Here is a 22,279-nt window from a genome sequence, read left to right as displayed (position 1 = left end):
CTGGTACGGTATATTTGTTTCTGAAATGCTGAGGCATTTCAAAGGAAAACATACTTTTAAAGTTGTGGTTTCTCCCTGCCCACATCCCTTAAGTGACAGAACTTTCCCTATATGCAAGGAAAGACCTGTTACTTAAGGGGAGCAGGTGGGAAGAAGTCAGGGACCCACCTGTCTGACTAGTATCTCATGCAGCACGATGCCCAGATGCATTTAAAGTGTGTTTTTTTCTGAAACACGGCTGCATTTCAGAGTCAAACCTACATGGTTAAGATCATACAGCCAGAGCCTGATCACCTTGTCATTTTGTGGCGGCGAAATTAAGCTGTATGCAGATGTAAAAAATCTTTTTTTTTTCTGTGGGTAACGTGACGCTGCATGCCATAAGCCACATTGTCATTTTGTGGCATTGAAATTCACCTGTTTTCAGAGTAAAAAAATCTATTTTTTCTGTTGCTAACCAGAGTAAAAAAAAAAAAATTTTTCTGTGACAAACGTGATACGGTCTGCCATAAGCCACGTAGTCCTTTTGTGGTGGGGAAATTAAGCTGTATGCAGTTGTAAACAATATTTTTTTCTGTGAGTAACGTGACGCTGCATGCCATAAGCCAGCTTGTCATTTTGAAGTGTTGAAATTCAGCTGTTTCAGGGTAAAAAAAAAATTTTTTCTGTTGCTAATCAGAGTAAAAAAATATATTTTATTCTGTGGCAAACGTGATAAAGTACTTAATATTTCACATTGTCATTTTGTGCCCAATTCAGTGAAATTAAGCTATATGCAGAGCTCATGCAGAGTAAAAAAATCTATTTTTTTTCTGTGACTAACGTGATACACCAGGCTAGATCTGAGTTTGAAATATCTTGGAGCATATATTCTATGTTATACAGGCCTCATCCACAGGCAAAAAATACTTTCTTCTGTTACTAATGTGATACAGCAGGGGACATCTCAGTTTGAATTAGTTTGGATCATATTTCCTACGTTATACAGGCATCATCCACATTAAAAATACTTTCTTCTGTTACTAACATTATACAGCAGGGGACATCTCAGTTTGAAATAGTTTGGAGCATATCTCTTATGTTATACAGGCCCCATGCACAGTAAAAAAAATACTTTCTTATGTTACTAACGTGATACAGCGAGCCATATCTTACCTTGTCATTTAGTGCCGCTGAAATTTAGGTCTGTGTAGAACTGGTGCAGAGTAAAAAATCTAATTTTTTTTTGATAATAGTGTGCTTCTACCACAGTATCTGAGCAATATGAGTGGGAAAAAGAGAGGTTCTGGTGGAAGGTGGAATAGGCTTAGTGTTCAAGGTATATGTAGGGTAGGTGGTAATGTTAGTGAAAGCACTAGTGAACCAACACCGTCATGTCCTATCCAAAGACAACAGACAACTTCTGTTACTGGACAGGCTACTCCACTCACTTTCTTTGGCAGCCACACAGCGGTACGCCTTGTTGATAAGGGCCAGAAAGAGCAGGTTCTCCAGTGGATGGCAAGCGCTGCATCAAGTGGCCTCTCCTCTTCTTCCTCCACCTCAACATTACACACAGTACAGTCCACAGAGGTGGCACCCCAATTACTCTTGCTTCCCCCCCATGTCACAACTGTCCAACTGCCCAACTAACTTTAGGGAGCCACAGATGGGTGAGTCTGTAGAACTGTTCACCCATTCTATACCATAGGCATCAGAAGTGTACTTCAAACATTCACAGAGTCAAGAAGAGGAAAGCATCTGCACCAATGTGCAACATTTTTTTCGGTTGGATTTGGGGCAGGACGAAGTAGGGTCCAAGCAGGTTCCTGACCCTCATCACCAGATGTTAACCACCAGGGGAGGAGGTGATCCTGATGAGACTCAGATACCTGAGGCTCATGCGGACTGTACTGTGCTGTCAGGGCAAGAAGAGGAGAAAGGGTCACTCTCAGGGTGAGGAATGGGATAACACATTGGATGATGATGAGGTTGAAGATCCTACTTGGTGTGAACCCAAAGTCACTCAGTCAAGTAGCTCATCTGAGAAGGTGGAGGAGGAAGATGAGGAGGTTACCTTTCACAATACAGGGTCACAGGTTTGCAGCTCACAGGTGCGGCAAAGGTTGCCGAGCCTGGGCCTTTTTGACACCGCAAAGGATGAGCCAACTCACATCTGCAAACTTTGCAAGAAAAAACTCAGTAGAGGGAAAAAGTGCAATAATTTGATTTCTACATGCATGAACCTTTACATGCGCAATCAACATGCTTTACGCTGGCAATCTCACTGAGATAAAATGCTGACCAGCGGACCTCAACAACAATCAGCTGTCTCATCAACTGCATCTGTTGCTTCTTCCTCCACCGCTGTTACCGTGCAAAGTATTGTCACGCAGGTCTCCGATTGCAGAACCTCCGCTTTTTTACCCGCTCCAGTCAGGCTAAGTGAGAGCCCGTCAGCTGTAACGGAAGGAGACATGCCTTCTGTGCTTGTTTCACCGAGTACACCACATGTTTCTCAATCCACCGTAACATCTTTGCCTGCACCTCATTCACAGTCCAGCAGTTTGTCAGTTTCACCATACTTCATACTGCAGCCAGCCCTCGATCCCGCAGTTGTGGTCACGTAAAAGATTGTTTCCTCCTACACATGACAAAGCTAAGAGGTTGAACTCCACCATCTTGTCACACAGGTGTGGGAAAGACTTAGTGCAACACAGAGGGAAGAGGGAAAGGGAGCCCAGACACTAGGGAAAGGGAGGAGTGGAACCTCCTAGTCTGGTCTAGTGTCACCCTGTTTCAACTACCGTCCCTATATTGGCTCTTCAATCGCCGCACTCATGCCTCACCCTGACTTTCCCTGGTGTATGGCTAAGGATGGGGAAGGGAGGAGATGAGCACTAGTTGATCTCCACTAAACTCTATAGACAACAAGGGTAGACAAACAGGGGGAGATTGCTTAGCTTTAGACGACTTCAGCCAAATTCACACACGGCCTCAAGCTCCAGAGAGGACAAAGTACTGCTCTTGCTAAAGCCTCACAAGTAGTAATGAATATCGCCGGCACCTCCCTTTCAGACACACCAGGTATTTATACACTCAGGCCAGGGAGCTAATTAGCCAGAAGGAGGTAGCCGCTGGGTCCTAGAGACAGCCAGCCTCTAAGAAGATGTCAGTAATTCCAAATGTAGAGATCGCCTGCAACCAACTGCAGGGCGACTGTCTGTTACCTTTGACACACCGGTGACAGTACTCCCCCTCTACGAGTGGCCTCCAGACACTCAGGACTGGGTTTCTCAGGAAAAGAGGTGTGAAATGAGTGAACAAATCTGGGAGCGTTCACATCTGACGTTGAAACGCACATCCTCTCCTCTGGACCATAGCCTTTCCAGTGCACCAAGTATTGTAGAGAACAACGTTGGAGACGAGAATCTACAATCTTTGAAATCTGGAACTCCAGATTACCATCAACCATTACTGGGAGTGATGGTAGAGGCGAGGGCTCAAGAGGTTCCACATATTTTTTAAGTAAGAACCTATGGAACACGTTGTGGACTTTAAGGGCCTGAGGAAGTTCAAGACGAAATGCTGCTGGGTTAATGACGGCGGTTATTTTATAGAGACCAGTAAACCTCTGTCCCAGCTTCCAAGAAGGAACTTTCAATCTTATATTGGTGGTAGACAACCACACAAAGTCATTCACATTCAGGTCCGGACCTAGCAAGCGTTTTCTGTCAGCCATACGTTTATACCTGTCTCCCATGATCTTTAAATTACTCAGCACACCCTGCCATACCGAGGAGAGCAACGAAGGAAAGGGTTCCTCCTCAGGAACTCCTGAAGCTCTTCTCCTATTAAAGGTGCCAAACTGTGGATGATAACCGTATGCACCAAAGAACGGTGACCTGCCAGTGGATTCTTGACGATGATTATTAATGGCAAATTCTGCCAGTGGTAGATAGGATGCCCAATCCTCCTAATTTTCGAAGACGGAACACCTGAGGTATGTCTCCAATTTCTGATTGACACGCTCGGTCTGACCATTCGACTGAGGGTGGAAGGCAGAGGAAAAGGACAGCTGCACCCCCAGTCGAGAACAGAATGCCTACCAGAACTTGGAAATAAACTAGGACCCCCGATCTGACACCACATCGGACTTTAAGGGCCTGAGGAAGTTCAAGACGAAATGCTGCTGGGTTAATGACGGCGGTTATTTTATAGAGACCAGTAAACCTCTGTCCCAGCTTCCAAGAAGGAACTTTCAATCTTATATTGGTGGTAGACAACCACACAAAGTCATTCACATTCAGGTCCGGACCTAGCAAGCGTTTTCTGTCAGCCATACGTTTATACCTGTCTCCCATGATCTTTAAATTACTCAGCACACCCTGCCATACCGAGGAGAGCAACGAAGGAAAGGGTTCCTCCTCAGGAACTCCTGAAGCTCTTCTCCTATTAAAGGTGCCAAACTGTGGATGATAACCGTATGCACCAAAGAACGGTGACCTGCCAGTGGATTCTTGACGATGATTATTAATGGCAAATTCTGCCAGTGGTAGATAGGATGCCCAATCCTCCTAATTTTCGAAGACGGAACACCTGAGGTATGTCTCCAATTTCTGATTGACACGCTCGGTCTGACCATTCGACTGAGGGTGGAAGGCAGAGGAAAAGGACAGCTGCACCCCCAGTCGAGAACAGAATGCCTACCAGAACTTGGAAATAAACTAGGACCCCCGATCTGACACCACATCGGAGGGAATCCCGTGAAGCTTCACGATCTCATTTATGAACACCTGAGCAAGTGTCTTGGCATTTGGAAGTGCAGACAATGCGACAAAATGAACCATTTTACCGAACCTATCTACTACCACCAAAACCACCATTTTGCCTGCAGAAACCGGTAGGTCAGTTATATAATCCATGGACAAGTGTATCCATGGCCTACTGGGGATAGGTAGCGGAAGAAGAGTACCAGACGGACGGGTATGCGAAACCTTAGAACGTGCGCAAATACTACAAGCAACTACATGCTCAATTACATCCCGATGCAACCCTGGCCACCAAAAACAACGAGAGGAGGTCCGCGGTTACCTTACCACCTGGATGCCCAGCAAGCACAGAGTTATGATATTCCTTAATAACTTTGTGACGCAAATTAGATGGTACAAATAACTTTCCTGAAGGGCAGGAGGCAGGGGCGCCCCCCTGGGCCTCCAACACCTCAACCTCCAGTTCAGGATAAAGTCTCGAAATGACTACCCCTTTCTGTAATATCGGGGCAGGGTTCTCATGGTCACCACCACCAGGGAAGCTCCGGGACAAAGCATCAGCCTTGACATTTTTGACCCCTGGACGAAAAGTGACAACAAAATTTGAACCTAGTTAAAAACAGGGACCATCTGGCTTGCCTAGGGTTGGGATGTTTAGCTGACTAGAGATATGACAGGTTCTTATGGTCAGTAATAACAGTAATAGGATGGACAGCACCCTCCAACCAATGTCGCCATTCCTTGAACGCCAATTTGATCGCCAAAAGTTCCCTATTACCCACGTCATAATTTCTCTCAGCCGAAGACAATTTTTTAGAAAAGAAGGCACATGGACGCCATTTGCCAGGGGTCGAACCCTGAGACAACACAGCCCCAACCCTGACATCCGACGCATCAACCTCCACAATAAAGGGTTGAGAAACATCGGGTTGACTGAGTATTGGTGCAGTGGCAAAATGATTCTTTAAGGAAGAAAAAGACTGGAGGGAAGTATCCGACCATTTGTAAAAATCAGACCCCTTCTTAGTCATGTCAGTAAGGGGTTTCACTATAACAGTAATTTTGGATGAATTTCCGGTAAAAGTTAGTAAAGCCCAGAAAACGTTGTAGAGCCTTCAGGTTCTCGGGACATTCCCAGTCAAGGATTGCACGGATCTTCTCCAGATCCATTCGAAAACTCGAAGATGACAACAAGTACCCCAAAAACTACAACTCCTGAAGAGCGAAAACACATTTTTTTAGTTTGGCGTAAAGTTTGTTATCCCTTAATATCTGGAGCACCTGCTTAACAGGCCCCCGATGAGTTTCAAAATCAGGGGAGTAAACCAAAATATCATCCAGATAGACCACCACAAACCTCCCCACCAAATGATGGAAAATAACATTTATGAAATGCTGGAATACCGCAGGTGCATTGGTCAAACCAAAAGGCATAACCAGACTCTCGAAATGTCATTCTGGGGTATTGAACGCTGTTTTCCATTCGTCCCCTTCTCTGATTCTAACTAGGTTGTAGGCTGCCCTTAAATCCAACTTGGAGAATACCTTATCTCCCACAACCTGGCTGAACAAATCAGGAATCAGAGGAAGAGAGTATGGCTCATGGATGGTAATTTGATTTAATTCCCGGAAATCTAAACAGGGACGTAGACCACCATCTTTTTTCTTCACAAAGAAGAACCCTGCAGCCACGGGCGAAGATGAGGGTCTGATATGTCCCTTCTCCAGACTTTCCACAATGAAATCCTTCATGGCTTGTCTCTCAGAGCCAGAAAGATTATAAAGTATGTGTTACACGCACGCCGCTAGGTTTAGATAGAGGCGAGACAGGTTACATGAATTCTTTGGAATCTGGGGGAACCGTTACTCAGGGCGACCATAGACCATGTGCTGCAGCTTCTCTCAGGCACACAGGGGTACTGACCCTCAGACACAGACAAGTAGGTTGTTTCACTTGCTGACCAGACACACTTGACAAGAGTCCTCATAAATGGTAGAACAGTAGCATTTAATATGAAGCCGCACAACCAGTGCAAGTTAAGTCTTATGAGCAACAGGCTCCAGTGACAAACAGTACAGTTTCCCTAGCAGCACAGCAGTTCACAGTCTTCCCAGTAGTACAGGACAACACAGTTCACAGCACATTAATGAACACAGCATTCTTTACAGTACAGTGAGATGGAGGAGGGGGGGAGGGTTTTCTGGGGGAGATGATCCCTGTGACACCATTTCTTACAGTCCTTATCTTTCTGCCTGACAATACTTTGCACTGCTAGTTCAGGAACTCTACCTTACCTGTGCTTAGCTTCACTCCTGACTTGAATCCTTTTCACTTTCAGGGGTGCTTCTGCGAGATACAGAACACACACACCAACTTTCTCTTCAGCTCCAGCCAGACAGTAAACAACTTCCCCACAATCCCCCTGGGGCTCTGCTAAAACATTCCCCTTCTCCTGTGACTGTGTTAACCTCTCTAGTTGCTGGATGCTTCTGGAGCACAACACTTCCTGTCTCCTGTGCTTGTGTTACTTCTAATAGTTGCTGAATGCTTTTAAAGCAACAGCACAACTTCTGCATGTCACACTCTGCAACAGCACTACATCTGCATGTCACACTCTTCCCTCCTTTTTGAATGTCGTCATCGACATTCGCCTTAATTGGTCAATCTGACCAATTCTGAGACAGCGGTGAAAGTTGGATAACTTTATACAAAAATTGGCATTGTAAAATTGGTATAACGTTCAGAAACATTGATAATTACTAGTGATGAGCGAGCACTAAAATGCTCGAGTACTCATTGCTCGGGATGAGCAAATTGGAATACTCGTGTGCTCGACCCGATCAACGAGCCCAATGTAAATCTATGGGAAATTCGAGCATTTTTCAGGCGGCTCCCCCCGGCGGTCTGCAGAGGGCCTAAAAATTGCCCAAATCGATGGGAACAGTGCTCAAATGACATGGGAACAGCATGGGGAAGAACTCTGGAAGCATCTCTGACTCCCAGGTCACTGCCTAAAAGTGTGCCCATCACAAGTGATCTTTGACGCATGTGAAGATGCCTCCCGCCATGCACCTGTCATTGCAGACTTGCAACAATCACTGTCTATATCCTTGTCCCAGTGCAGCATTCAGTTGTCCCTACCCCATTCCTTGGAATGCAAGCGCAAGTATGCAGCCAGCCACCCACCCACCCACAGGCTGCAATACTATACTGCCAAATTTTTGACAGCTGCTTGCACTTGAAATGTGGCCTTTTAGGCTCATGGAGGCAGAAGCTGTCCACAATCTTATGGTGGCGGCAACCGGGTATCCATACTCAGTCCCCAGCCGCCACTATTTGTCCAGGTGTCATCTCCGATCTCTGCCTTCCACAAACACGGGTCCCACAACATTACCCGTGCCCTCCCCAGTTCACTTACTGGGAAGGACCGCCTACCCACAAACATGTGGACAGGTGAATGTGGCCAGGGACGGTACAGAGCCAGTCCACAACTTTTTTTGCTCAGTTGTATTTCACCACAGCCATATTCTTTAGCTTGGTGAAAGGACTTGGGAAACCATATCTACCCAGCTGTCATTTCTCCCAGGAAGTCCTCTAAAGCTGCTTTCACTTGAAATGTGGCCTTTTAGGCTCGTGGAGGCGGAAGCTTTTCATAACCTCATACCGACGGCAGCTGGGTGTCCATTCTTGGTCCCCTGCCACCACTTTTTCTCCCGGTATCGTCTCCACCTTCCACAAGCACAGGTCCCACAACATTACCCATGCCCTCCCCAGTGCACTTACAGGGAAGGACCGCCTAACCACAAACGCTTGGACAGGTGAATGTGGCCAGGGACGGTACGGAGCCAGTCCACAGCTTTTTTTGCTGAGAGTTGTATTTCACCACAGCCATATTTTTTAGCTCGGCGAAAGGACTGGCATAGAGGGAAACCGTATCTACTCTGGGTGTCATTTCTCCCAGGAAGTTCTCTAATGCAGCTTGTTGCAGAAGCAATGGCAGCCCATCCAACATCAACTCGCACTTGTTGGTGGTGCTTTGATACACAAACCTCATGCCTCGTGTCCATACTCTGTAATCAGTCATCACTATTTCTGTCTGTGTTGTCTCCTCCTTCTACAAGCGCGAGTCCCTGAACATTACTGCTGGTACTTTTCTGTGGAAATTTGTTTGCCTCCTACCAGCCTAGAATATTTCCAGCAAACTATGGTATGACGTCATGGTATTAGCACTGCCCCCAGTACCAGTAGCGAAGCCATCCCCAATTTCCTTCTCTGGAATTTTATTTGGTAGACTGAGTGGCTGCCCAAATACATTAGTTTCTCACAAACGAGCTGAAGATAGAGTGGCAGTAGGTGCAAGTTTCTTCAGCCTGTTAGATCTTAGAGGATGAACAGCAGCACATTGGATCAGTGGTTAGCACTGAAGCCTTGCAGCGCTTGGCTTCTGGGTTCAAATCCCAGCAAGGACAACATCTGCAAGGACTTTGTATGTTCTCCCCGTGTTTGCGTGTGTTTCCTCCTCAGTAAAAAAGCAGCCATAGTGTCCGGGAACCTTCCCACACACTTTTCTTAGCCAGGACTGGTCCTCGTCAGGGTTGGACGGTCCCACCAGAGAATCCTCCCGTGTGCCCTGGCTTTGACATCAGGAGAGTTCATGATAGCGCTAAATTTGCAGCTGCTAGGGGCTCTTGAGCGGGGGAGAAAGGTGAGCCTTCAGAATCAAATCCTCTGGTGGGCACAATGTTTTTCAATCTGAAACAGCTTATAAGTGGGAGTTGTATTTCACCACAGACATATTTTTTAGCTCGGTGAATTGACTGGCATAGAGGGAAACCGTATCTACTCCGGCTGTCATTTCTCCATCACCAGGTTCCGCCCATTGTCACACACGACCATGCCTGGCTGTATGTTCAGCGGTGAGAGCCACAGATCAGGCTGCTGTGTTAAAGCTTTCAACAGCTCTGCAGTGTTGGGCAGTTTGTCACCTAAACATTAAGCATGTTATCTTCAGCACAGCCTGTTGCCACTTGGCCAAGGCAGTGCTGCAGTGCTTTCAGCTTGTGACTGATGTGGTCATTTCGGAGATGGAGGAGAAGGTGAAGGAGCTGAACAATGTGATTACATTGAGGTTACATTGTCGACTCTGTTTTTTATACTAAAGAAAGATCATACTGTTTTTTTTTTTTTACGTTATTTTTTAAGACAAATGCATTCACCGGGAAATGTCATTTTAACATTTTACAACCTTAACTGGCAATGTGGTGTGTGACACATCATCAGACACATCCTGTTTCATTTATGATGGAGGGACACTGAAAGTCACAAAGCCTATTTTTATAGGGCCATCAGGCGGCCCTTACTATTCTTTAAAGGCCAGCAGTCGGCCCTTGCTATTGTTAGAGAGCCATCAGCTGGCTATGCTTTGTTGTTCCCATTATTAACAAGTGGGTCTCCTATACTGTTATTGCGTATGCAGTGACTGCAAGGGCTGCCAAAAATTCGGACGCAACCCAATACCCCTTTGAAGAAACATAGAGGATGGTCTCAGTAAAAAAAAAATGTTCCTGTTATAAAAGAGCAGGTCTCCTATAGTGGTAATGCCCATGCTGTGACTGCAAGGGCTGTCAAAATTTAGAAAAACCCCACTAACAATTTAAAGACGCATAGAGCAGGGCCACAGTAACGAGTACAACATGTTCCTATTAGAAAGGAGATTGTCTGCTATACATTTATAGGGTATGCAGTGAGTCCAACGGCTGACCAAATTTAGAAAAAAAAACACTAAGAATTTAAAGACACGTAGAGCAGGACCACAGTAACAAGTACGACATGTTCCAATTAGAAAGGAGAGGGTCTGCTATACAGTTATAGGGTATGCAGTGAGTCCAACGGCTGACCAAATTTAGGAAAAACCCCACTAACAATTTAAAGACACATAGAGCAGGACCACAGTAGCGAAAAATTCCCATTAGAAAGGAGAGGGTCTCCCATAGTGTTGGCCTATGCAGTAAATGCAAGGGCTGCCAAAAATTGGGAGGCACTCCATTGCCCCTTGGAAGAGACTTAGAGGGCCTCATAGAAAAATGTTCCCATTAGAAAGGAGCTGGTCTCCTATACTTGTAATGCCCATGTGCTAAGTGTATGGGCTGGCAAACATTTACCTCTGGGGAGTATACATGAACATACTGTATAAATTATTTTTTTTTTACGGGCATCATAAACACCCTTTAAAAAAATGATGTGGGTGTTGCATCACTGACCACGGTCACCCTGGTGATGTGGTGGAGGATGAGGATGAGGAGAAGGAGGAGGACAAGAGCAAAGAGCCAAAATCAGGAAGCGTATACCCATGTGTGGGTGTGAAGAGGTGCATGGGAATACACCTTCCAAAAAAAGACACTGGATTTGAGTTTGTTACGCTGCTATTATTCGGTGGTGTTGAGAAGTCTGGCCCAATCCAGCCCTTGTTCATTTTTATAAGAGTCAGCCTTTCGGCATTTTCAGTTGACAGGCGGATGCGCTTATCAGTTATAATTCCACCAGCGGCACTAAAAACCCGCTCTGATAAAACGCTAGTGGCAGGGCAGGCCAGGACCTTCAAGGCGTAGAGAGCCAGTTCATTCCACGTATCCATCTTGGATACCCAATAATTATAAGACACAGAGGAATCACGGAGGACGTTGGTACGGTCGGCAAGGTACTCTCTCAGCATCTTCCCAAACTTTGCACTCCTTGTGAGAGTACCCCGCACCTCAGGGCCTGTGCAATGGGAGGGTCTGAGAAAACTGTCCCAGAACTTTGACAGTGCTCCCCTGCCTCTGCTGGATTGCATTTGTGTCTCTCTCGCCTGTACTCCTTGGTTGTCCAACGAACTGTGACCTCTGCCGCCAGCGTTTTCAGATGTGAATTTTTTTAATAGTTCCGCAACAAGGGCCTTCTGGTACTGCCTCATTTTTGTAGACCTATCCGCCTCAGGAATAAGAGATATAAAGTTCTCCTTGTAGCGTTGGTCTAGAAGTGTCACCAACCAGTAATGACTGTCACCCAAAATTTTGAGAACAAGAGTGTTATGGGAAAGGCAGCGTAACATAGCGTAACTCAGCCATGCGTGCCACACTGCTAACAGGCAAGACTTCTGTGTCCTCACCAAGAGGATGACTGACCATGCTCTCCTCCTCCTCCTCCTCTCTGTCCTCTGGCCATCCACGCTGAATAGACGGTATGACAGTTGTGCATGTAGTACCATCTATAGCGCATGAAACTAGCTCCTGTTCTTCCTCCTCCTGTTCCTCATTGTCACCCAATCGACTTTGGGATGAGATGAGGCTGGGCTGTGTGTAATCACCCTGTATGGTTCCTTGCTCCATCTCATCGTGCTCCGCCTGCAATGCATCCTCTTTGATTGTGAGCAGAGAGCGTTTCAGAAGACGGAGAAGCGGGATGGTGACGCTAATTTTGGCATCATCACCGCTCACCATCTTGGTGGAGTCCTCAAAGTTTTAGAGGATGGTACATATGTCTGACATCCATGTCCACTCCTGAGTTCAAGACTTCAGGCAGTCATTGCCAACAAAGGGTTTTCAACCAAGTACTAGAAATGAACATTTTATTTACAATTATTTAATCTGTCCAATTACTTTTGGTCCCTTTAAAAACAGGGTGGCACATGTTAAGGAGCTGAAACTCCTAAACCCTTCATCCAATTTTAATGTGGATACCCTCAAATGAAAGCTGAAAGTCTGAACTTCAACTGCATCTGAATTGTTTTGTTTAATATTCATTGTGGTAATGTCTAGAACCAAAATTAGAAAAATGTTCTCTATGTCCAAATATATATGGACCTAGCTGTATTACAATGGGGGACCCAAATTAAAATGACGTGGGGTCCCCCTATTTTAATAGCTAGCAAAGGCTAGGCAGACAGCTGGGGGCTGATATTAATAGCCCAGGAAGGGTGCCATGAATATTGGCCCCCTCCCAGACTAGAAACACCAGCCCTCAGCCACCCCAGAAATGGCGCATCCGTAGGATGTGCTAATTCTGGCACTTAGCCTCGCTGTTCCCACTGCCCTGTAGCGGTGGCAGTGGGGTAATTGGGCTGGGGGTTGATGTCAACTTATAATGCCAGCTGACATCAAGCCCAGGTTAGTAATGGAGAGGCGTCTATAAGACGCCTGTAACGGGTCTGGGAGGCGGAACCTCTGGGCTACTATACAAGGGAGCGGTCCTTGTAAGGGAGCGGGTGGCGACCAGGCAGGCAGTCACAGCAGGTGACCGGGACAGTCTCTGGGTGTACGGGCAGGAGGTCACGGCAAGTGATCAGGGCAGTCTCTGGAAGAACGGGCTGGAGGTCACGGCAAGTGACCGGGGCAGTCTCTGGAAGAACGGGCTGGAGGTCACGGCAAGTGACCGGGGCAGTCTCTAGGTAAAGGGTAGGTACGACCTGTGATGGCTGAACCTCCAGGTAGGCTAGCAAGGCAGATGGAGGATGTGTGCTCCCAGGTGAGCAAGCGAGAGTCTCTGGAATAGCAGGTGGTCACAGCACGTGACGGCGGAGCCTCCAGGTAGGCAAGCAGGCAGGTAGCGGAGAAGCGCTCCCAGGTGAGCGGGCAAGAGTCTCTGGAATAGCTGGTGGTCCCAGCACGTGACAGTGGAACCCCCGGGCAGGCAAGCAGGCAGGTAGCGGAGAAGCGCTCCCAGGTGAGCGGGCAAGAGTCTAGAATAGCTGGTGGTCACAGCACGTGACAGCGGAGCCTCCGGGCAGGCAAGCAGGCAGGTAGCGGAGAAGCGCTCCCAGGTGAGCGGGCAAGCTGGTCCATAGACAGACTGACCGGAGTTGTAAGGCAGACCGTCGGACCTCAGGCAAGCAGGCAGGTAGCTGATGTGCGCTCCCAGGTGAGCGGGCAAGTTGGTCCTTAGACAGACTGACCGGAGTTGTAAGGCAGACCGTCGGACCTCAGGCAGGCAGGCAGGTAACAGGTAATCAGGCAGGATTAGGACAGCAAGCTGGCAGGTAACTGGCAGGTAACTGGCAACGGGACCTGAGGGCTGAAGCAGAGTAGAACGGTGCAACAACATTGCTCGGGCACCTCCATTTTGGAGGAGGTGCCTTATATATGGTAAAGTCCTCCGGCCATTGGCCGGGGACTCCTTAGGACGGCGCGCGCGGCCCCTTTAAGAGGGAGGGAGGGCGCCCTAAGCACAGTGGCCGGAAAGGAGCGCGCGCTGCCAGCAGAGCGGGAGAGGGACGCCGGGCACGGAGCAGAGCGGTGAGGGGAACAGCGTCCCTGCCTAGCAGAGGGCAGGGACGCCGGCACTACAGTACCCCCCCCTTTAGGCCCCCCCTTTTTTAGGCCAGATAGAAATTTAGCTAGGATGAGAGGGGCACGGATGTTCTCCCGGGGCTCCCACGTTCTCTCCTCAGGACCAAACCCCTTCCAATCTACCAGAAAAAAGGTCTTTCCTCTTACCCTTTTGGTGGCAAGAATGTTCTCTACCTCAAACTCGTCCTCAGCAGAAACCGGAGCAGGAGGCGTACCTGTAGACTTGGAAAAAGAGTTAAGCACCACGGGTTTGAGGAGAGATACATGGAAGGAGTTAGGGATCCGTAAGTTGGCCGGGAGTTTCAATTTATAGGCCACCGGGTTGATCTGACTGATGACCTCCAGAGGACCGATGAACCGAGGCCCTAACTTGTAAGAAGGTATCTTGAGTCGAACATATTTAGATGAGAGCCAGACTTTATCTCCTGGACGAAATTGTGGAGGATCCAGGCGTTTTTTGTCAGCGTGTCTTTTCATACGCTCGGATGACAGAAGGAGTGCGGACCGGGTACTCTCCCATATGGAGGAAAATTTGCTGACGAGAGATTCCGCAGCCGGGTTGTCCACAGAGGTGGAGACAGGAAAAGGAATCCGAGGATGCTGACCAAAGACTACAAAAAACGGGGATTTGGAGGAGGATTCGCTCTCGTGATTATTATAAGAGAACTCGGCCCATGGTAGGAGATCCACCCAGTCAGAATGGTGGGCATTAACGAAGTGCCGGAGGTAACTGGTCAGGTTCTGATTGATCCGCTCCACTTGACCATTGGACTGTGGGTGGTAAGCGGAAGAGAAGTCCAGGGTGACGTCTAGTAGTTTACAAGTGGCTCTCCAGAAACGTGAGGTGAACTGTACCCCACGATCCGACACGATGTGGAGGGGCAGGCCATGAAGACGGAAGATGTGGCGGATAAAGTCTTTAGCCAGCTCGGGTGCAGACGGAAGGCCTGGCAGGGGAATAAAGTGAGCCATCTTGGAAAAGCGGTCAGCGACCACCCAAATGACCGTACAACCGGCAGAGACGGGGAGATCAGTTATAAAGTCCATTGCTATATGCTGCCAGGGGGCAGCAGGTACAGGAAGCGGAAGGAGGCGTCCGGCTGGCAGATGTCTCGGGACTTTGTTGCGGGTGCAGGACACACAGGCAGAAACAAAGTCTATTATGTCCTTGTGCAGGGTAGGCCACCAATAGTGCCGGGCAATAAGCTGGAGGGTCTTTTTCTGACCGGCGTGGCCAGCTAGTTTAGACGAATGGCCCCAGTGTAGGATCTTCTCCCGATCAGGTACTGAAACAAACGTCTTACCGGGAGGGAGACGATTTAGACTCACGGGAGCCACCTGCATTACTCTGGCGGGATCGATGATATGTTTACGTTCTTCCTCGAGATCGGACACCAGAAAGGATCGGGACAAGGCGTCTGCTTTGACGTTTTTGTCAGCCGGGCGAAAATGAAGAACAAAATCAAAGCGAGCAAAAAACAAGGACCACCGGGCTTGGCGCGGGTTAAGTCTCTGGGCATGCTGGAGGTAAGCCAAGTTCTTGTGGTCAGTGTAAATTATTACCGGATGAAGAGCCCCCTCGAGTAGGTAACGCCACTCCTCCAACGCCAGCTTGATGGCCAATAACTCTCGGTCTCCTATGGAATAGTTGCGCTCAGAAGAGGAGAAGAGTTTGGAGAAGAAGCCACAAGTTACCATTCTCCCGGAAGATGATTTTTGAGTAAGTACCGCTCCGGCTCCAGAGGAGGAGGCGTCAACTTCCAGGAAGAACTGCTTGTTGCCGTCCGGGCGATGCAGCACCGGGGCGGAAGAGAAGGCCTGTTTTAGGGAAAGAAAGGCCTCCTCTGCTTCGGGCGGCCACTCTTTGGGATTAGTACCCTTACGGGTGAGCGCGGAAATTGGGGCAGTCCGGGAAGAGAAGTGCGGGATGAAGAGGCGGTAATAGTTGGCGAAGCCCAGGAACCGTTGAATAGCCTTCAACCCCTCTGGTCGGGGCCATTTCTCGATGGTAGACAGTTTCTCAGGATCCATTTGTAGGCCGGTCTGAGAGATAATGTAGCCCAGAAACGGAAGCGAGGTCTGCTCAAAGAGGCACTTCTCATATTTAGCGTAGAGATGGTTCTGCCTGAGCCTGAGCAGGACCTGACGAACATCCCTCCGGTGAGTCTGGAGATCCGGAGAGAAGACCAAGATGTCGTCCAGGTACACCACTACGCAGGAGTAGAGAAGGTCCCGGAAGATGTCATTGACCAACTCTTGAAAGACGGCAGGAGCGTTACAGAGGCCAAAGGGCATTACCAGATATTCATAGTGGCCGTCCCGGGTGTTGAATGCCGTCTTCCATTCATCCCCCTGACGGATACGAACCAGGTTGTACGCCCCACGGAGGTCCAGTTTGGTGAAGATTCTAGCCCCCCTCAGACGATCAAATAACTCCGGAATGAGCGGAAGGGGGTACTTATTCTTCACCGTGATCTGGTTAAGGCCTCTATAGTCTATACAGGGACGGAGAGAGCCGTCCTTCTTTTTGACGAAAAAGAAGCCTGCTCCCGCCGGGGAGGTAGATTTCCGGATGAATCCCCTGGCCAGATTCTCCTCAATATATTCGGACATCGACCGGGTCTCAGCAGCGGATAATGGATAAATACGCCCACGGGGAGGAGAAGTACCAGGTAACAGGTCGATAGGGCAGTCGTATGGTCTATGAGGGGGTAGTGTCTCTGCCTCCTTTTTATTAAAGACATCAGCATAAGACCAATAAGGAATCGGAAGTCCAGGTAGATTAGCTGGGGTAGGAGAAGGACGGACGGGATGAACGGGAACCAGACAGGTCTTATGGCAGCCCTGTCCCCAGCGAAGGACTTCTCCGGTCTGCCAGTCAAGAACGGGTGCATGTTTCTGGAGCCAAGGTAGGCCTAGCAAGAGGGCGTGAGAGAGTCCAGGCAGAACATGGAAGGAGATACTTTCAGAATGCAGCATTCCCACCTGCAGAGTAATGGATTCGGTGATGAGTTGGATGGGGCGTGGTAAGAGCCCCCCATCCACGGCAGCAACAGACAAGGGTACAGCTAGAGGTTTGGTGGGGATGCGGTATTTCTCTACCAGGGACTGTGAAATAAGATTCCCGGCTGCTCCAGAGTCCAGTTGGGCTAGTTCGAAATAACGGTTCTCCCCGTAGACGATTGAAACTGACAACAGCAGGGATGGAGAGGATTTATTCTTGTCTAGGTGGACCTCTCTGAGCGAACCTAGACACAGGCGTTTCCCGACCTCTCCGGGCAGGCACGGATCTGGTGCTCCTTACTGCCACAGCAGAAGCAGGTCCCCTCGGCACGGCGTAAGTCCTGACGGGTCTTGACCATCTTGGTCTGGTCGACCTGCATAGGCTCAGGAGGGTGTACCTGGTTAGAGACAGAAGGAGTGACGGGTTTCTGAAAAGTAGGAGCTAGACGTGGTAACCTCCTCTAACGGGTGACCTCTCTGGCACGCTCCTGGAACCGTAGGTCAATCCGGGTGGCAAGAGTTATTAAGTCATCGAGAGTGGTAGGAATGTCCCGACCGGCAAGTTCAACTTTAATACGGCCGGACAGACCCTCCCAGAAGACGGAAACCAGAGCGTCGTTATCCCAGGCCAGCTCCGAGGCAAGGGTACGGAACCGTATGGCATATTGGCCCACGGTGAGACTTTCCTGACGGAGGCGTAGCAACGATGATGCGGATGAGGTCTTCCCTCCGGGTTCGTCGAAGACTTTCCGGAAAGCCGTGAGAAAAGCAGGCAAGTTGGACACCAGGGGGTCTCCTCTCTCCCATAGAGGATTTAGCCAGGCCAGGGCCTCCCCGGTGAGATGGGACATGATGAATGCAATTTTGGCTCGGTCGGAGTTAAACTGGTGGGACAATAGTTCAAAGTGCAGGGTGCACTGATTTATGAAGCCCCGAGCCTGGGCTGAGTCGCCTCCGAAGCGAGGAGGTGCAGAAAGCCGAGGTCCGGGGTAGGATATCATGGTGTTAGTGGACAGCGGAGCTGCCGGATTGCGAGACATGGCACTGGCGGAGGTTGTTGGTGGAACAGTCAGAGTGTCCAGGCGAGTATTAACATTCCGCAGGTGACCCAGGATGGACTCCTGTTGGGACCTTTGACGGGACAGTTCATGACACAGGTCCGAGAGCGAGGGAGCTTGGGTGCCACCGGGTTCCATGGCCCGAGCAAACTGTAACGGGTCTGGGAGGCGGAACCTCTGGGCTACTATTCAAGGGAGCGGTCCTTGTAAGGGAGCGGGTGGCGACCAGGCAGGCAGTCACAGCAGGTGACCGGGACAGTCTCTGGGTGTACGGGCAGGAGGTCACGGCAAGTGATCAGGGCAGTCTCTGGAAGAACGGGCTGGAGGTCACGGCAAGTGACCGGGGCAGTCTCTGGAAGAACGGGCTGGAGGTCACGGCAAGTGACCGGGGCAGTCTCTAGGTAAAGGGTAGGTACGACCTGTGATGGCTGAACCTCCAGGTAGGCTAGCAAGGCAGATGGAGGATGTGTGCTCCCAGGTGAGCAAGCGAGAGTCTCTGGAATAGCAGGTGGTCACAGCACGTGACGGCGGAGCCTCCAGGTAGGCAAGCAGGCAGGTAGTGGAGAAGCGCTCCCAGGTGAGCGGGCAAGAGTCTCTGGAATAGCTGGTGGTCCCAGCACGTGACAGCGGAACCCCCGGGCAGGCAAGCAGGCAGGTAGCGGAGAAGCGCTCCCAGGTGAGCGGGCAAGAGTCTGGAATAGCTGGTGGTCACAGCACGTGACAGCGGAGCCTCCGGGCAGGCAAGCAGGCAGGTAGCGGAGAAGCGCTCCCAGGTGAGCGGGCAAGCTGGTCCATAGACAGACTGACCGGAGTTGTAAGGCAGACCGTCGGACCTCAGGCAAGCAGGCAGGTAGCTGATGTGCGCTCCCAGGTGAGCGGGCAAGTTGGTCCTTAGACAGACTGACCGGAGTTGTAAGGCAGACCGTCGGACCTCAGGCAGGCAGGCAGGTAACAGGAAATCAGGCAGGATTAGGACAGCAAGCTGGCAGGTAACTGGCAGGTAACTGGCAACGGGACCTGAGGGCTGAAGCAGAGTAGAACGGTGCAACAACATTGCTCGGGCACCTCCATTTTGGAGGAGGTGCCTTATATATGGTAAAGTCCTCCGGCCATTGGCCGGGGACTCCTTAGGACGGCGCGCGCGGCCCCTTTAAGAGGGAGGGAGGGCGCGCGCGCGTGCCCTAAGCACAGTGGGCGGAAAGGAGCGCGCGCTGCCAGCAGAGCGGGAGAGGGACGCCGGGCACGGAGCAGAGCGGTGAGGGGAACAGCGTCCCTGCCTAGCAGAGGGCAGGGACGCCGGCACTACAACGCCCTCTTTACTAACCCCATAGTGAGAGTGAAAAAAAAATGCAACATCCAGAATAAAATCCTTTAATTGAAATAAACACACATTCCTTTAATGTTCTAAATTAAACTCTACTTTCCGTATCGCCCATTCCAGCTGAAGCCAATGTCATCTGCAATAAAAGTAAAATAATAAACCAACCTCATCCTTACCTTTCCATGGTTCCCAGGATGGCTTCAGCTCTGCTACATTGACATGATAGGCTGGATCGCGGTAGAACGCTGCTTTCCAGCTTGCCATGCCGCAGACACTGAGAAAAATTGGTCAGCCGTTGGACTCACTGCATACCCTATAATTGTACACTGTGTTCCAAATTATTATGCAAATAATATTTTCTCAGATTTTCCCAAATTACCTATATGAATTGCAGTCATTATAATTTTCCAGTCAAATAACTATTAGAGTACAATTGAAAGGTTTTTTGTACAAACTGCCTATGATAACAGTATATTTAAAAAAAAAAAAAAACTCAAAATGCATGTTCCAAATTATTATGCACAGCAGAGTTTTCAACATTTTCATTTTAATAAAGAACAAAAAAATGGTCATTTTTGAAATTATAAGCATTAGCAGGTTATTACAAACTGAAATCAAACAGTTTTCAACTCAAAACTTTATTCTAGGTGATGTTACATTTTCACATAGGACCCCTTGTTCGAAAGGAGCTTCTGAACTCTCTCGTCCATTGAATTTGTCAGGTTTTGGATGGTTTCTGCTTTAATTGTTTTGAATGAGGACAAACTACCCTCCCAGAGCTGTTGCTTAGATGTGAACTGCCTCCCGCCATCTTAGACACTCCTTTTGATGATGCTCCAGAGGTTCTCAATGGGGTTGAGGTCAGGGGAGCATGGGTGCCACACCATAAGTTTGTCCCCTTTTATGCCCATAGCAGCCAGAGATGCAGATGTGTTATGTGCAGCATGAGACGGTACATTATCATGCATGAAATGATCTCGATGGTCCAGATGGATGGAGTGGAGGATGGCTGGTTGATGACACGACACTGGGAGAAACAGTATGGACACCCTGCCGCCGCCGGCATGAGGTTATGAAAAGCTTCCGCCTCCACAAGCCTAAAAGGCCACATTTCAAGTGCAAGCAGCTGTCAAAAATGTGGCAGTATAGTATTGCAGGCTGTGGGTGGGTGGGTGGCAGGCTGCATACTTGCGCTTGCATTCCAAGGTATGGGGTAGGGACACCTGAACGCTCCACTGGGACAAGGACGTGGACGGCCATTGTTGCAAGTCTGCAATGACAGGTGCATGGCAGGAGGCATATTCGCATGCGCCAAGGATCATTTATAGTGGGCACACTTTTAGGCAGTGACCTTGGAGTCAGAGATGCTTCCAGAGGTCTTCCCCATGCTGTTCCCATGTCTTTTCAGCACTGTATGCATGTGTCTGATGATGTGTCACACACAACATAGCCAGATAAGGTTGTAAAATGTTAAAATGACATTTCCTGGTGAATGCATTTGTCTTGGTTGAAAGCAATGCAAAAGTGCAAAAACGCATGAAAAACGCTATGTGTGAACATAGCCCAAGGTGTTGAGGAGTATTTTTGTTTTTGGTTATTTATTTTGCCTTATATACAAGTCATTACCCTGGAAAGGATGTTCCTTAACATATTTTCCAGGAAAATCCATTTTGGGTTCGTTTTTGTATGTTTTATTGTGAGTCTGTAAAAGTGGCGCAATACTCTGACAAAGTTGTTGACAGCAGTGATCTGGGACTCAGAGATGCTTCCAGGGGTCTTCCCCATGCTGTTTCCATGCCAATTGAGCACTGTTCCCATCGATTTGGGCAATTTTTAGGCCCGCTGCAGACCGCCGGGGGGAGCCGCCTGAAAAATGCTCGAGTTTTCCTTAGACTTACATTGGGTTCGTTGCTCGGGTTGAGCACCCGAGTATTCCAATTTGCTACTACTCCATAGCTCAGCAGCACCTCTCCCTACACTGTCTGATTCCGGAGTGACTGTGACGAGCATGGCGGTGCCAGGTCTGATATAGACCCGATGACGCTGTGCGGCCAACCAATCACTGTACTTCCACAACCAACATGGCTACGGCATTACAGTGAGTGGCAGGCAATCCCTGCATGTTCATTGGCGCTCTAAAGAGCGCCAAACATGCAGGGAGGAGACCTGAGCTCCTGCCGAGCAACCCAGGAAATACTCAGCGAGCACCGAGCATCTCGAGCAGTGAGATGCTCGGGCGAGCATCGAGCAGTAGCAAACATGCTCGCTCATCACAAATGTTAACCTAATCTTTTGACCTTTTTCTTGTAGGATGCCTGTAAGAAATAAACAATTAATACAATTAATACTATCAGCTTCTCTTCAGCTGAAGCTTTTTGTATGTCCTCAACCAGCTCTCTCTCTATGCTTTTACTATTCTTTGTTTCTACATAGTCTTTTAAGGAAAATCAAAGCATGAAAACAAGTCTTTCCTACAGGCAACATCTTCCATACTGCCTCTCGGTGGTGAATACCACTTAAGTGGGCTTACCTGGTCCGCAGGCAGAGATACCTGTTTCCAGTTGGCAGTGCTTGGCACTTGACTCAGTTCACCAAGTGTCTCATATGTCAGCATTACTAGCCTCCTCACTTCTCGAGTCGACATCCTCCTGGTGGGTTGTTCCTCAGAGACCACGGGTTCTTCAGTCACAGAAGTTTCTTCCGCCACACTCATTTCCCGTGCTTCCTCAGATGCTCCTGAGTTGCTTGTTTATGCACAGTCTGGTACTTCTGCTCCTCCTGAGTGTCGATCGGTCTCTTCAGGGGCCGGTGATCGATCATCA

This window comes from Phyllobates terribilis, unplaced genomic scaffold (genome assembly GCF_046119375.1).
Source record: "Phyllobates terribilis strain yellow unplaced genomic scaffold, ASM4611937v1 Scaffold_1__5_contigs__length_1240528914, whole genome shotgun sequence".
In the NCBI taxonomy this organism is placed as follows: domain Eukaryota; kingdom Metazoa; phylum Chordata; class Amphibia; order Anura; family Dendrobatidae; genus Phyllobates; species Phyllobates terribilis.
The sequence above is the reverse complement of the archived record's forward strand: the minus strand, read 5'-3'. Positions refer to the sequence as shown.